We start from the raw sequence: 16695 nt of genomic DNA, 5'->3' as shown, positions 1-16695 counted from the left end.
TGATGGGATTGCCCTGCCTGCCAGGGCACCCTTGTAACTCAAACCGCAGTTATGTCTTATTTTCTTCTAAAAACAACAGGTGCATACTCTGTACATGTTCAAATGTTTAGTAAACCAAATACCTTTATCCCTTATAGTACAGAGTGAGATTTGTGACAATAAAGTGGGATATCATCACCCTGTCAGATGCACTTTCAGAAACATTGCAACAGCTGAGAAGAATGGTCTCTAGTTACCATGGCACCATAGCCTCTCATAACTGTGATCATGGAACATCTAAATATGTCCTGAATAGGTGGTTTGATATAGCTCAGTTGAACAGAACAACATTTGAACAGTAGTTATCAAGGCTTCAGGTGGAATAACACAAAGTTGGTATCCAAGCTAGATTGCAGACCATTATGTTTGTTATTGTTGATGGTCGGCTCTTTGACCAGCCCTGATTTATGCAGATGAGATTATATGGTATAGTCAGCCATGTTCTCCTTAGGATTGACTTATGATGAGGCATCACAGCATGTCATCCTGCTGGACCTTCAGACGTAACCTACTCCTCCCAACACTGTAGTCAGCTTCACATGTCTTGTTTTCTCCTGAGACTTCCTTCCTGCAGAGAAAGAGAGAATAGACAGAGGTGGGAAGGAAGAGTTGAGTTGCTACAGGAGGACTTTGAGTTGTCCGTCTGAGCCTGTGTTTGGATCCAATTTAAAAAAGCAAACATAAACTGGCAACCCATGTCCAACTACCCCCTTAACCAGGGTTATACTTAGAAAATTACACACTTCCCTGCCAAACCCTGCTGACACTGCCCTTGAAAAGTACAAGGGAAGATGAGACAGAGAGGTAAAATAAGAGGGTTCCCATCACAACTTGACCGAACACAAGTAAATAAAACAGCACTCTGCTGTCTTATTTACCCCGGTTGTTTACAGCACAGTAGAGAGATGGCCTCTTTGCCAAACCAGTGATGCAATGTGGACTTGTCCAATCTTTAAATGGTGGTTCGTAAAATAAGTAAACAGGCCTTGTGAAACTCTCCAGGCAACGCTATTAGCTTCTTGCCCGAGATGAGTAAATGTTTGACTAACTGTGTGTTCATCGTTGCTATTTATGTCACAGGGGCCCTTTGGAGGTGGCCTCCTTATGACTGTGACCTACCAGAGTTCTGGTATAATTTGCAGTGCCCAAGTAGTAGGTCTTATGTAACAGACGTCACAGATTAGCTGTCCCCTTTCCCTCGCCCTTCCTCCCCCAGGAGGCCACTGGCCTTTTTTTCCCCGTGTCTATCTCTGTCTTTCTCATCTTCTGACAACCTCCCCTTTACACTTATTGCTACTGTAGCGATGTTTTGTGATAGTTATTACTACATTTGCACACGCTGTATATAGATTTTTCTATTGTGTTATTGACTGTACGTTTGGTTATCCCATGTGAACTCTGTGTTGTTGTTTTTGTTGAACTGCTCTACTTTATCTTGGCCAGGTCGCAGTTGTAAATGAGAACTTGTTCTCAACTGGCCTACCTGGTTAAATAAAGGTGAAATACATTTATTTTTTTAAATAGTTGAGTTCCTTGGTAGACATATCTGTCAAACATGATCGTGTTTGCAAATTCTCTTAATTCGTTCAAATGAGTGTGAAATGGTTGTCTCTTTCTTTCTTGTACTACAAGTTTAATTCTCAATAGAGACTTGTCTGTCTCTTGTTACAATTCACTATTTACAGACTAGATGAAACAAGAGCCAAATTCAAAATGGCCACTTACTCAAAGGATGAGATTACAATGTCAACAACAAACAAACAATAAATCCAGCTGAAACTGATACCATATTATCTCCACCTCTGATCCCAAGAAGCAAGAATGGGCTCATAGGCCTATGAAGTACTCCAGATACAGTATACATCAGCATGACCGATTCACCCATGATGAAAATAGATATGCGTCCTCACACCCCGCTGGCCACATAGGCATGGTACATTTGACAAGAGCACTATTGAGACTATGCAACACAAATACTCCTCATTCATTCCTGTGAAGCCCGGCTTGCAATAAATCTCTAAAGCTGTTGTGTTTGCTCTCGACCTGACTTGACACAGCTAACATTCTAAGTCCACAAACTGTTCCCTGTACCAAAATCCCACAAAAAGGATTGTTTTTGTTTGCTCTATTGAGGTGTGTCCAGAGAGAGAGAGAGATAGAGAGCGAGATGGAGGGAAGGAGGAGAGAGGGGGAATGAGAAAGTCCATCATTCATTACCATCCACAATTTGAATATGAACTCTTTATGTAGCTCCATCCCAATTTGAGATTCTCTGGACAGCAAATACAGTTCCATGGCTTTTTCTAAGGATATTTTTAGTCGCTGGCAGTTCACTGACGTGTGATTAATCTATAGTAAGTGTATGTCTAAGTACATTCAACAGATATAGAAGTCTTCACTACAAATAAATGTATATATTGGGAATAGACCTGAAGGTTTCTGACAAAGCCATTCATCCTGCAAATGTATACATTGTGTTTCTGTAGCTGCGTTTAGACAGGCAGCCTAATTCTGATCTTTTTTCAATAATTGGTCTTTTGATCAACCAGATCATCTCTGAAAAAGAGCTGATATGAAAAGACCTGATGTGATTGGTCAAAATACCAATTAGTGGAGAAAATATCAGAATTGGTCTTCCTGTCTACACGCAGCCTATGTCGTCTGCTTATAGTCCATTGTGGAATTGGTTTGCCCTTGTCTGAATGTCTTATTGTGAGTCTGAGGGCTTTGTAAGAGCCCTGGGATTCCAAGGTGTCGGCTGTGGAGGCAGGTCAAGACAGCTCTGTTCTGGTTAATCAAATGGATGAGAGGAGACAGTACCAATACATACTTAACATGTCCAGCATCCCAGTGACGGGTTGGAAATGCAGATTAGCAAAGGGTCTAGTAGGAGGTGCCAATTAGGCAAAAATGTTGATTAACACTCATCAGGGTCTTAGCTGAAATCGGATTAAGGATTGTCTCAGATACATTCTGTCCCCCCCCCCACATTCTGAAATTGCATTTTTGTCCCCCCCAGTTTTATCATTGGAATGTGAGGACCTCCCAAGTGGCGCAGTGGTCTAAGGCACTGCATCGCAGTGCTAGAGGCGTCACTACAAATCTGGGTTTGATCCTGGGCTGTGTCACAGTCGGCCGCTACTGGGAGACACGAGGCGGCGCACAATTGGCCAAGCGTCATCTGGGTTAGGGGAGGGTTTGGCCTGCCGGGATGTTCTTGTCCCATCGTGCTGTTGCAACTCCTGTGGCGGACCGGGCACATGCAAGTTGACATGGTCGCCAGTTGGATGGTGTTTCCTCTGAGACATTTGTGCGGCTGGCTTCCGGGTTAAGCAAGCAGTGTGTCAAGAAGCAGTGTGGCTTGGCAGGGTTGTGTTTCGGAGGACACGTACAGGAGTTGCAGCGATGGGACAAGACTAACTACCAATTGGATACCATGAAATTGTGGAGGAAAAGGGGTAAAACATTTTTATAAAATAAAATAAATATATTGGAATGTGATATAAAACGAGGCTTTAGGACCATGCAGATGCCGCCGAGCGGTCGGGTAGGCTGTTTGGAGTGTTTATCATACAGGATACATTTTTTTTAATAAGAAATAGTTATGTCCCCCCCACTTCTAAAACCAAAGTTGCGCCCCTGCCTCTGATGCACAGGAGATAGTAAAGAACTACACATTTTGAAGACTGTAGATATCCCCTGTAAAGATTCAAATTGACAGGGACATGCAGTAATTGATTTCTGGCCACATGTTGCTACTTCCATGGCTGCATTTACATAGGCAGCCCAATTCTGATATTTTTCCACTTATTTGACTTTTGACCAATCACATCAGATCTTTTCACATTAGATGTTTTTCAGCGCTGATCTGACTGGTCAAAAGAATAATTAGTGAAAAAAAAAGATCAGAATTGGGCTGCCTGTGTAAACGCAGCCCATGTGGTTGACCTTAATGGTGAATTGTGAAGAGGTCAAATACATTTGGGTGGTATGGACACGCACACCAGTATAGGAGGATTGTCATGACGGTGTACATGGTAAACCTTCGGCGATCAAGGTAATGTAGCCTTAGTCCATAGATCCATGCTCATCTTCTAGTCTCGGTCTAATTTTTCCATAAGACAAAATGTTCCTCTTCTAATTTATGTGGCTGGAGTGACATAAGATTACGCTATTATAACCCTCTAAACTGACAAAACTGTTAGTGTTTTCTAGTATGACACAAGACAGAGATGAAGATCATCATGTCAAAACAAGAACATGCCAGATGGACGCTGAGTAAATCTGTAGGCTCTAGCGCTCTCTGGTGGTAGTAACCTAGACTCAGACTTATGTTTATAGTCATAGCGAAACCAGCTGCTATGATTGAGATATTTCTAAACAAGACACTTACTATAACACCAACCTGATTATCTAGGGCAGGGTTTCCCCAAACTCGGTCCTCGCAAACCCAAGGGGTGCACGTTTTAGTTTTTACCCTAGCACCACACAGCTGATTCAATTAATCAACTTATCATCAAGCTTTAATCATTTGATTCAGCTGGGTAGTGTTAGGACAAAAAACAAAATGTGCACCCCTTGAGGTCCTGAGGACAGAGTTTGGGAAACGCTGATCGAGGGCAACATAGATTTTGAAAGGGTTCTGTGTACCTAATTTCTTAATGCTGACTGATGAGCATCCAGACAATATTTTCAGTTGGGGTCCCATAAAGGCTGAAGCATGGGCCCTATGATAAGCTGCCCTGGCCTGGTTGACCAGACAGATAGTGATCCAATTGCAGCAAGAGCCTATCTGTCTGGTCAAACCAGCTAATCTAAAGCTACCCAAATGGGACTCATCAAATTTTGTTTTTGAGTACTGGTCAATCCCATGGTAACCTAGCGTAGCATGCATAAAACGACACCTGAGCGGAGTCCCCATATCTGTTTTTTTAGGGGAAACAGAAGTTAGTTTGAAAGTACCGTATCCCTAAAAAACCAAAACATCTGGTTTATCCAACCCTGCAGAGAGTGATCCCATGGTGATGGTGGTGTAAGGGCAGGTTTGCAGGTTGTGTTACCTATTATGGTCATGACAAAAACATTGAGTGAGGTGACTTGATTTCCATTGTCTCTCCGACGGCCAGAGAGTGTGTGCACTCATAAACATCTTGGAGCTCAACTAACTGTGAAATGGCGTGTTCTCTGAATTTGTTTGACTAGTCTTCCATTGCTAACATTCACTTCAAAGCTGATATAATATTTATATTATCAATGGCAACACTTGCCAGATATAGCAGCAATGGCACCCAGGTGTGTTGTAAAGGGACAGCACTTACCATCACTGGCAGGCCTATTCTGAAAAGTTCTTGGTGTGTATGTTTTGCAATGGCCTAAAGGTCTAGCCTGCTACAGTGCCATAGAGAGGGACTAGGATGATGAATAATGGATTCAATCACTTTCACACCTCACTTCAAACATGGAGCTCTGGGTTTACAGCATTTATGTCGATGCACTGGTTATGCCTGGCCTGCAGAAACCATTATTCATTTATTATAGACATGATGATTGGCATGTACCCATATCTGCACTGGCGTCATGATATTAATATTTTGTATAGAAACAGGCTAACAGTATTTTAGTTCAGACTCATTTTTCTAATTTGCAGTGCAAATTTAGCATGGAAGAGCTAAACTAGCTATCTAGGTTGTTCGCATGCATAATCTTTGATATGGTTTACTACTATTTAGCCAGCAGATCCGACCCCCTTGCTTACAGCTGCACTAGGGTCAGACAGCATTCCTGTGTAGATTAAGACACCTCGGAGCCGGCGAGAGATAAGTCTTGGAAAACGTACCTCAATCCAGGGATTGTCCCATTATCCCAACTGTTACACCAAGAAGATTAAATGACTGTCCGACCCGAGTGCATCTGTAACCAAGCGGGTTCTGATGGCTAACCGCCGTTGAGCTACTGCACATCATTGCTTTGAACTTCAAGAGATTAATACTCAGGTGAATCAAAATGTCAAACAGTGGAGTAGTTTTGTTCTGAATACAGGAAATAGAATGTTGCTGTGACCATCTTTAATAAACTTTAATTCAGCTGCCATGTTGTCATCCATTCCTAGTGTGTAATGGATAAAACTTTGGACTTTGAATCCAGTGATCCGAGTTCAAATCTTGGTAAGACCTTATAATGTCACCCAGAGTTCTGATGTTACCGGTGGTGGGCCGAAGCATCTTATCTGCTCTAGATCAGACCCTAGTCAACATATCCAACCCGCTTGCTTACAGCTGCATTAGGGTTGGACAAGCTTCCTGTGTAGATTAAGACACCACGGAGCTGGCGTGGAATATGTCTCGGAAAAAGTACCTCAATCCAGGGATGAGAAATGCATTGTACTTTTGAACTGTCCCATTATTCCAATTGTTACACCAACAAGATTGAATGACAATCTTCTCGGTGCAACAGTTTGGATAATGAGACAATTCGGAGTACAATGCGTCCCTGGATTGAGGTATGTTTTCCGAGACATATCTTGCGCCGGCTCCACATGTCTTAAAGGCACTGCATGGTCTATCCAATGTCTGCATTAGACGTGCAGCATTTACAGTGATACGGCCTCTGCAGAAGTCAGAACATTCATACTTATTGCGCTTCGAGGAGCAGCACAGAGCTGTTAGCAGAACTGTTGTGAAGGAAGTTGCCAAGGAAGTGAGTTTGTGTTTATACAGGACCTCCCGCCCCCATCTACTGTCAACCAACCTATACTGAGCCCTCTGCATTGTTACAACATTTTGGAGGCCCACAGCGATGCGGTACGGGGCTCAATTTGGCCTCTGCGTACCTCCGGAGGCTCAGGAATTGCGTCACACCATCCATACGGAGTCTACGACCACATTTCCGGATTAAGCATAAATTGTCTCATAATCTACACAGGAAGCCTGTCCGACCCTAGTAAAGCTTTAAGCAATGAGTCAGATCTGCTGGCTAGTCGGTCCCTGGTGAAGGAGGAGCTGGTTTCTACATAGTGTATATTTTTTTATACTGAACACATTTCCGCGTCCAGCGACTGAAGCCAACCCCCAAGAGGACAGAACATCTTGATGAGGTTGCTAGGTGTTTGATTAAGGTCACTACACTACATTGCTTGACGGTTTGTACTGAATGACACATTTCCCCAAAATGGTGTGCACTGTTCTTCAACAGCTTTTTTTGGGTAGTGAAACTTAGTAAAATAAATATACAGTACCAGTCAAAAGTTGGGACGCACCTACACATTCAAGGATTTTTCTTTATTTTTACTATTTTCTACATTGTAAGATAATACGGAAGACATCAAAACTATGAAATAACAAATATGGAATCATGTAGTAACTAAAAAAGTGTTAAACAAATAAAAATTGATTTTATATTTGAGATTCTTCAAAGTAGCCACCCTTTGCCTTGATGACAGCTTTGCACACTCTTGGCATTCTCTCAACCAGCTTCATGAGCTAGTCACCTGGAATGCATTTCAATTAACAGGTGTGCCTCATTAAAAGTTAATTTGTGGAATTTCTTTCCATAATGCATTTAAGCCAATCTGTTGTGTTGTGACAAGGTAGGGGTGGTATACAGGAGATAGCCCTATTTGTTAAAAGGGCAAGTCCATATTAGGGCAAGAACAGCTCAAATAAGCAAAGAGAAACGACAGTCCATCATTACTTTTAGACATGAAAGTCCGTCAATATGGAAGATTTCAAGAACTTTGAACGTTTCTTGAAGTGCAGTCACAAAAACCATCAAGTGCTATGATGAAACTGGCTCTCATGAGGACCGCCACAGGAAAGGAAGACCCAGAGTTACCTCTGCTGCAGAGGATATGTTCATTACAGTTACCAGCCTCAGAAATTGCAGCCCAAATAAATGCTTCACAGAGTTCAAGTAACAGACACACCTCAACATCAACTGTTCAGAGGAGATTGTGTGAATCGGGCCTTCATGGTCGAATTGCTGCAAAGAAACTACTACTACAGGACACTAATAATAAGAAGAGACTTTCTTAGGCCAAGAAACACGAGTAATGGACATTAAACCGGTGGAAATCTGTCCTTTGGTCTAATTCACCTACTATGCATCTTTGTGTGACGCAGAGTAGGTGAATGGATGATCTCCGCATGTGTGGTTCCCACCATGAAGCGTGGAGGAGGAGGTGTAATGGTGTGGGGGTGCTTTGCTGGTGACATTGTCTGTGATTTATTTAGAATTCAAGGCACACTGAAGCAGCATGGCTACCACAGCATTCTGCAGCTATACACCATCCCATCTGGTTTGCGCTTAGTCCCACTATCATTTGTTTTTCAACAGGACAATGGCCAACACACCTCCAGGCTGGTTAAAAGCTATTTGACCAAGAAGGAGAGTGATGGAGTGCTGCATCAGATGATCTGGCCTCTACAGTCACCCGACCTCAACCCAATTGAGATGGTTTGGGATGAGTTGGACTGCAGAATGAAGGAAAAGGAGCCAACAAGTGCTCAGCATATGTGGCAACTCCTTCAAGACTGTTGGAAAATCATTCCAGGTGAAGCTGGTTGAGAGAATGCCAAGAGTGTGCAAAGCTGTCAAGGCAAAGGATGGCTATTTAGAATCTCAAATATATTTTGATTTATTTAACACTTTTTTGGTTACTACATGATTCCATATGTGTTATTTCATAGTTTTGATGTCTTCACTGCTAATGTAGAAAATATAAAAATAAAGAAGAAACCCTGGATGAGTAGGTGTGTCCAAACTTGACTGGTACTGTATATATTCACCTAAGTTTAGCTTATTAAATGGAAACATACATTATAGTAAGTGCCTATTAAAGTAACTGGGTTGACAATTTCATTTTAAATCAGCCATAAATCCTGTTGTGATGAGGGGAGGGAAGTTTGCTTTGTGCAACAGGAAGGGACAATTGAATGCAAGCTTCACCAAAACATTTAATTGTTAAAACATTTTTAACCTGTCTATCTTTTTATTTATTTTTATTTTATTTCACCTTTATTTAACCAGGTAGGCAAGTTGAGAACAAGTTCTCATTTACAATTGCGACCTGGCCAAGATAAAGCAAAGCAGTTCGACAACATACAAAAACACAGAGTTACACATGGAGTAAAACAACATACAATCAATGATGCAGTAGAATAAAATAAGACTATATACAATGTGAGCAAATGATGTGAGATAATGGAGGTAAAGGCAAAAAAATGCCATGGTGGCAAAGTAAATAAAGTATGGCAAGAAAAAACACTGGAATGGTAGATTTGTAGTTTGAAGAAAGTTAAAAGTTAAAATATAAATAATATGGTGCAAAGGAGCAAAATAAATAAAATAAATAAATACAGTAGGGGAAAAGGTAGTAGTTTGGGCTCAATTAAAGATGGGCTATGTACAGGTGCAGAGATCTGTGAGCTGCTCTGACAGCTGGTGCTTAAAGCTAGTGAGGGAGATAAGTGTTTCCAGTTTTAGAGATTTTTGTAGTTCGTTCCAATCATTGGCAGCTGAGAACTGGAAGGAGAGACGACCAAAGGAGGAGTTGGCTTTAGGGGTGACCAGAGAGATATACCTGCTGGAGCGCGCGCTACAGGTGGGTGCTGCTATGGTGACCAGTGAGCGGAGATAAGGGGGGACTTTACCTAGCACTGTCTTGTAGATGACCTGGAGCCAATGTGTTTGGCGACGATGATGAAGTGAAGGCCAGCCAACGAGAGCATACAGGTCGCAGTGGTGGGTTGTATATGGGGCTTTGGTGACAAAACGGATGGCACTGTGATAGACTGCATCCAGCTTGTTGAGTAGGGTATTGGAGGCTATTTTGTAAATGACATCGCCGAAGTCGAGGATTGGTAGGATGGTCAGTTTTACGAGGGTATGTTTGGCAGCATGAGTGAAGGATGCTTTGTTGCGAAATAGGAAGCCAATTCTAGATTTCACTTTGGATTGGAGATGATTGATGTGAGTCTGGAAGGAGAGTTTACAGTCTAACCAGACACCTAGGTATTTGTAGTTGTCCACAAATTCTAAGTTAGAACCGTCCAGAGAAGTTATGCTGGATGGGCGGGCAGGTGCAGGCAGCGATCGGTTGAAGAGCATGCATTTAGTTTTACTTGTGTTTAGGAGCAGTTGGAGACCACAGAAGGAGAGTTGAATGGCATTGAAGCTCGTCTGGAGGGTTGTTAACACAGTGTCCAAAGAAGGGCCAGAAGTATACAGAATGGTGTCGTCTGCGTAGAGGTGGATCAGAGATTCACCAGCAGCAAGAGCGACATCATTTATGTATACAGAGAAAAGAGTTGGCCCAAGAATTGAACCCTGTGGTACCCCCATAGAGACTGCCAGAGGTCCAGACAGTAGGCCCTCCGATTTGACACACTGAACTCTGTCAGAGAAGTAGTTGGTGAACCAGGCGACGCAATCGTTTGAGAAACCAAGGCTACTAAGTCTGCCGATGAGGATGTGGTGATTAACAGAGTCAAAAGCTTTGGCCAGGTCAATGAATACGGCAGCACAGTAATGTTTCTTATCGATGGCGGTTACGATGTCGTTTAGGACCTTGAGCGTGGCTGAGGTGCACCCATGACCAGCTCTGAAACCAGATTGCATAGCGGAGAGGGTGCGGTAGGATTGAAAATAGTCGGTAATCTGTTTGTTGACTTGGCTTTCGAAGACCTTAGAAAGGCAGGGTAGGATGGATATAGGTCTGTAGCAGCTTGGGTCAAGAGTGTCACCTCCTTTGAAGAGGGGGATGACAGCAGCTGCTTTCCAATCTATGGGAATCTCAGACGACACGAAAGAGAGGTTGAACAGGCTAGTAATAGGGGTTGCAATAATTTCGGCAGATAATTTTAGAAAGAAAGGGTCCAGATTGTCAAGCCCAGCTGATTTGTAGGGGTCCAGATTTTGCAGCTCTTTCAGAACATCAGCTGAATGGATTTGGGAGAAGGAGAAATGGGGGAGGCTTGGGCGAGTAGCTGTGGGGGGTGCAGTGCTGTTGAATGCAGTAGGGGTAGTTAGGTGGAAAGCATGGCCAGCCGTAGAAAAATGCTTATTGAAATTCTCAATTATAGTGGGCTTATCGGTGGTGACAGAGTTTCCTATCCTCAGTGCAGTGGGCAGTTGGGAGGAGGTGTTCTTATTCTCCATGGACTTTACAATGTCCCAGAACTTTTTAGAGTTGGAGTTGCACGAAGCAAATTTCTGTTTGAAAAAGCTAGCCTTGGCGTTTCTAACTGCCTGTGTGTATTGGTTTCTAACTTCCCTAAAAAGTTGCATATCGCGGGGGCAGTTCGATGCTAATGCAGAACGCCACAGGATATTTTTGTGTTGGTTAAGGGCAGTCAGGTCTGGGGAGAACCAAGGGCTATATCTGTTCCTGGTTCTAAATTTCTTGAAAGGGGCATGCTTATTTAAGATGGAGAGGAAGGCATTTAAAAAAATAACCAGGCATCCTCTACTGACGGGATGAGGTCAATATCCTTCCAGGATACCAGGGCCAGGTCGATTAGAAAGGCTTGCTCGTTGAAATGTTTCAGGGAGCGTTTGACAGTGATGAGTGGAGGTCGTTTGACCGCTGACCCATTACGGGTGCAGGCAATGAGGCAGTGATCGCTGAGATCTTGGTTGAAAACAGCAGAGGTGTAATTAGAGGGCACATTGGTTAGGATGATATCTATGAGGGTGCCAGTGTTTGCGGCTTTGGGGTTGTACCTGGTGGGTTCATTAATAATTTGTGTGAGATTGAGGGCATCAAGCTTGGATTGTAGAATGGCTGGGGTGTTAAGCATGTCCCAGTTTAGGTCGCCTAGTAGCACGAGCTCTGAAGATAGATGGGGGGCAATCAGTTCACATATGGTGTCCAGAGCACAGCTAGGGGCCGAGGGGGGTCTATAGCAGGCGGCAACGGTGAGAGACTTGTTTTTGGAGAGGTGGATTTTTAAAAGTAGAAGTTCAAATTGTTTGGGTACAGACCTGGATAGCAGGACAGAACTCTGCAAGCTATCTCTGCAGTAGATTGCAACACCGCCCCCTTTGGTCGTTCTATCTTGTCTGAAAACGTTGTAGTTAGGGATAAAGATTTCACAGTTTTTGGTGGACTTCCTAAGCCAAGATTCAGACACAGCTAGGACATCCGGGTTGGCAGAGTGTGCTAAAGCAGTGAATAAAACAAACTTAGGGAGGAGGCTTCTAATGTTAACATGCATGAAACCAAGGCTATTACGGTTACAGAAGTCATCAAAAGAGAGCGCCTGGGGAGTAGGTGTGGAGCCAGGCACTGAAGGGCCTGGATTCACCTCTACATCCCCAGCGGAGCAGAGAAGGATAAGTATGAGGGTACGGCTAAAAGCTATAAGAATTGGTCGTCTGTGACGTCCAGAATAGAGAGAAAAAGGAGCAGGTATCTGGGGGCGATAAAATAGCTTCAAGGTATAATGTACAGACAAAGGTATGGTGGGATGTGAGTACAGAGGAGGTAAACCTAGGCATTTAGTGATTATGAGAGAGATATTGTCTCTAGAAATATCATTGAAACCAGAAGATGTCATAGCATGTGTGGGTGGAGGAACTGAGAGGTTGGATAAGGTATAATGAGCAGGGCTAGAGGCTCTACAGTGAAATAAGCCAATAAACACTAACCAGAACAGCAATGGACAAGGCATATTGACATTAAGGAGAGGCATGCTTAGCCGAGTGATCAGAGGGTCCAGTGAGAATCAGACAGCTAGCCGGGCCATAGGTAGCAAGCTGGTGGAAGATGGGAGGGAGGTCTGTTTTTAGCCGCCTCGTGCGTTTCCGTCTGTGGGTTAGTGGGGTTCCGTGTGGAAGGGGGGACCTGTCCAAGTTGGCAAAATAGTTAGTTATAGTGGCCCAAGAAAAGTGTCCGACAGACCTATTCAGATCGCAGCCGAAAAGACAGCTAACGATTAGCTGGCCGCAGATGGGCGATCAGGTTACGTCGCGACGGAGGGGCCAGTTGGACAACTCCCTCGGGCAGATAACGTCGGTGATCCAGTCGTGAAGACCCAATGGGGCTCCGCATCGGCAGTAAAACGGGTCAGGATAGGTGAGTTGTAGCCCAGGAGACACTTCAGCTGGCTAGCTCAGGAGTAGCCCACGAGTGGCTGACGGAATTCTTCAGCTGGCTAGCTAGCTAGCTCCGTAATAGTGTGTGTTAATTCCGAGACCGACGTTGCCAATAGTCACTCAGGTAGCAGCTAGTTAGCTGCAAGATCCAGGTGTAAATGTCCAGAGCCTGCGGTAGAAATCGAGGAAAGGAGAGAGAATAGGATCGATATGCACTGGTCTGAGTCGCGCTGTACAAAAACTGGCGATAGCTTTTCGAGCTAATGGATAGCTGAGGACAGCTAACCGTAGCTAGCTGAACTTCAACGTTAGCCAGTGAAAATGGCTAACCTCTGGCTAGCTTCTGTCGTGGAATTCAGATGAGGTAAATAATACTTTCTTCTTTTTTTTTAATTGATGAGGCGGGTTGCAGGAGAGTGCTTTGAGGTTGAGTATTTAGAATAAAAAAATGTAAAAAGATAAGTGAAGAAAAAAATATGTAAATATATATATATATACACGGGACACGACAGGACGTCTGAACTGCTACGCCATCTTGGAGGCGTAATGGGTAACAGGGTTGGCGTGTTATGCTCGACCCGCTCAGTTTTCCACCATAAAACACCAGAAAATGTCCAAATAGAGTAGAAACAGCTCACCTGCTTTTACACTATGATTTCACTGTTACAGTATATGTTCAATGTTTCTTTTGAAATGAATAGTTTAACCATATTAAAACGAGAGTTCAGTTCACTGTTCAGTTGAAGGCATTCAGTTGTACAACTGATTAGGTATCCCCCTTTCCTTTCACTTAACAGGGTTGACCTTACAATGAGGGACAGACATTTCATGTGATTAGATGAATCACATGAAATAAATAATCTTCAGAAATGACTTTGTCAAAGCAACAAAATAACTAGGGCTTTACAATAATGGTGAAATGTTGGAGTTAAGTGGGTTAAAATCTTCCTCGAAGTCAGAGAGGGAGCATAGAGAGACATGTCAAAATGCTGAATTTTGGCTCTTCAGCAAGTCTTTATTCATATTTTAAAAAATCAGATGCATTGAATTTTCTATATTAAAGTGCACTTCATTAAATAATAACAGGCTTTTTGGTGTTTTATTAGGATTTGCATTAGCTGTTGCAAAAGCAGCAGCTACTCTTCCTGGGGTCCACACAAAACATGAAACATGATATAATACAGAACATTAATAGACAAGAACAGCTCAAGGACATAAATAAATACAGAAGGCACACGTAGCCTACTTATCAATAAATACACAAACTATCTAGGTCAAATAGGGGCGAGCCGTTGTGCCGTGAGGTGTTGCTGTTCACTTGAGCAATATGAGATGGAACGGAGTTCCATGCAATAAGGGCTCTATTTAATACTGTACTCTGTCTTGAATTTGTTCTGAGTTTGGGGACTGTGAAAATACCCCTGGTGGCTAGCATCTACTAGCAATTGCGCCAATGCTAGTAAGAAACCTCCTTCAAACTGCACACAGAGATATAAAAATGGTATCCACAAGTTCATCTGACTCTGGAGAAGTAGAGAAAGGTAGACCCGGCTCGAGGATAAAGTGACTAAGGAGGCAGTTGTAATCGGTAAGGGGCCACAATTCTGGGAGGGTTCTTGCATTGGAATTATATTGAATTCTCCTTATATCACAACAAAGTTAAAATGCAGAGACAGGTAGGCTACAGATTACGTGCCAATCTCCGCTGTGCTGTATCAGCACAATGAACAGCGCCCTACACACAAAACTGTTGAAAACCTAGGCCTTTCTAAGAAAGTAATTTTGTCATTCCATAGACTACATTTTTGCTGAAATGACTCCACTGGCTATACCGCCAAGATTTTAATGTTTCTTACCTTTTCAGAAGTGTTGCAGCCTCCTTGACGCACTGTGGAACTTCCTGAGTAATTGATCATTTCAATCTCCCCGAAATCTTCTAGTAAGATCCCTGTCAAATGCTCGTTGCATAAGTTGAGCTGTCCTCGGGTGTAGCATGCTTCTTCTGCGCTGACTGAACACGTTTGTCAAGGTGGAAAATTAGTTATTGCATGTAGCTGTGGACGCCCTACTCATGAACCCTATGATTTCATTTTGAATATCGTGTGACTTGTATGTAGCATTATAGGGTATGGCTCTAAACACCTTGGCTAGTTCCTAGTCTTTCAAATGCTCCTTGCTTGATGCGTGCCAAGCGAATCCTTTGGTACTATCAATCGCATGCTTCCAGTTAGAATACCCAGTTTGGGTGAAGGCCTTGTCTGCGTTAACATTGGACCCAACACAGAACTTTCGACATGGGAAATGTTTTTTTTGCATCTGCAGCAACCAAGTATTCCAACCACTCTCTTCCTATGACCAGTTGTTATTACTTGAACATTTTTGGACAGAACCTGTGGCTAGGGTAGGCTCCTACGCTAACCTGGGCTGGCTTCTCTGTTCCAAGGTCGTCAGGAACAATCGGAGGGGGCTGTGGAGCCATTATCCTGTTGGCGCTTGGGGAAGGGTGGGTAGGCTGTGCACACAGAGCGAACTGGAGCTCGGCAGTATAGTTCTCTTACTGTTAATGAACTAGCTTAAATATAGATTGTGTTGTTTACAAGGCCTACTTGGTACCACTGTTTTGTTCTGTTTGCATTCATTTATTCTCATTCGCAGTTGTCAGTTGCTATTTAGTATTTCTGTTGCCTATCTCTGCTGTATCAGCACAATGGACCGTGCCCTACACACTAAAGCAAGGCGGTTTTGGTAATGCATATAGGCTACAAGTGTCACCTCCTGACCAGTAAAAGGGGTCATTTGTCATTGTAGTATGGCCAGGGCGTGGCAGGGAGTGTTGTTTTGAGGTTGGTTTGTTTCATGGGGATTTGTTTTAGTTTTCATTTTCTATGTTCATTTTCTATGTGTGGCCGAGTATGGTTTCCAATCAGAGGCAGGTGTCTTTCGTTGTCTCTGATTGGAAGCCATACTTAGGCAGCCTGATTTTTCCTTTGGGTTTGTGGGTGGTTGTTTTCCGTTATAGTCTTTGTACCTTATGGAACTGTTAGTCGTTGTATTTTTCTGTTTAAGTGTTCTCCTATAATAAATTAAGATGAGCACTCTACACGCTGCGCCTTGGTCCAATCCTTCCGACAGATGTGACAACAAGATAGATACACTGTTTGTAATAGTTGAATTACCCTATGTGAATGCAGTCGTAATTTTGGTAAGACATACCAAAATAATGCAAACTAAATGCTGAAAGTAGTAGCCTAGTTATACATGCATGCAAACAAAAATACTGAATAGCAGTTTGGCTTAGGAAACTGACACAACCGTGAATACGAACAAATGAATGCAAACAGAACAAAACAGTGATACCAAGTAGGCCTAGTAAACAACACATTCTATATTCAGGCTAGTTACATTAACAGTAAAATAATGAGGCTGCCGAGCTCCAGTTAGCTCCGCGTGCAGAGCCTACCCACCCTTCCACAAGCGCCGCCACGATAATAGTTCCACAGCCCCCTCCACCTCCGACTGTTCCTGATGATCTTGGAACAGAGAATCCAGCCCAGGTTAGCTTAG

The 16695-nt window shown here is 43.2% G+C and overlaps 1 long non-coding RNA gene across 1 annotated transcript; it reads right to left on the bottom strand.

Annotated features, from left to right (window-relative positions):
* Positions 1-93: 93 nt before the first annotated feature.
* On the bottom strand, positions 94-15493 carry LOC115166418 (uncharacterized). The gene is made up of 2 exons (XR_003870318.1): positions 14988-15493; positions 94-607 (listed from the first exon to the last, which is right to left on the bottom strand). It is a non-coding gene; the product is annotated as an uncharacterized LOC115166418 (long non-coding RNA).
* Positions 15494-16695: the final 1202 nt, after the last annotated feature.

The sequence above is a fragment of the Salmo trutta genome, chromosome 28, assembly GCF_901001165.1.
Source record: "Salmo trutta chromosome 28, fSalTru1.1, whole genome shotgun sequence".
Lineage (NCBI taxonomy): Eukaryota > Metazoa > Chordata > Actinopteri > Salmoniformes > Salmonidae > Salmo > Salmo trutta.
The sequence above is the reverse complement of the archived record's forward strand: the minus strand, read 5'-3'. Positions and strand labels throughout refer to the sequence as shown.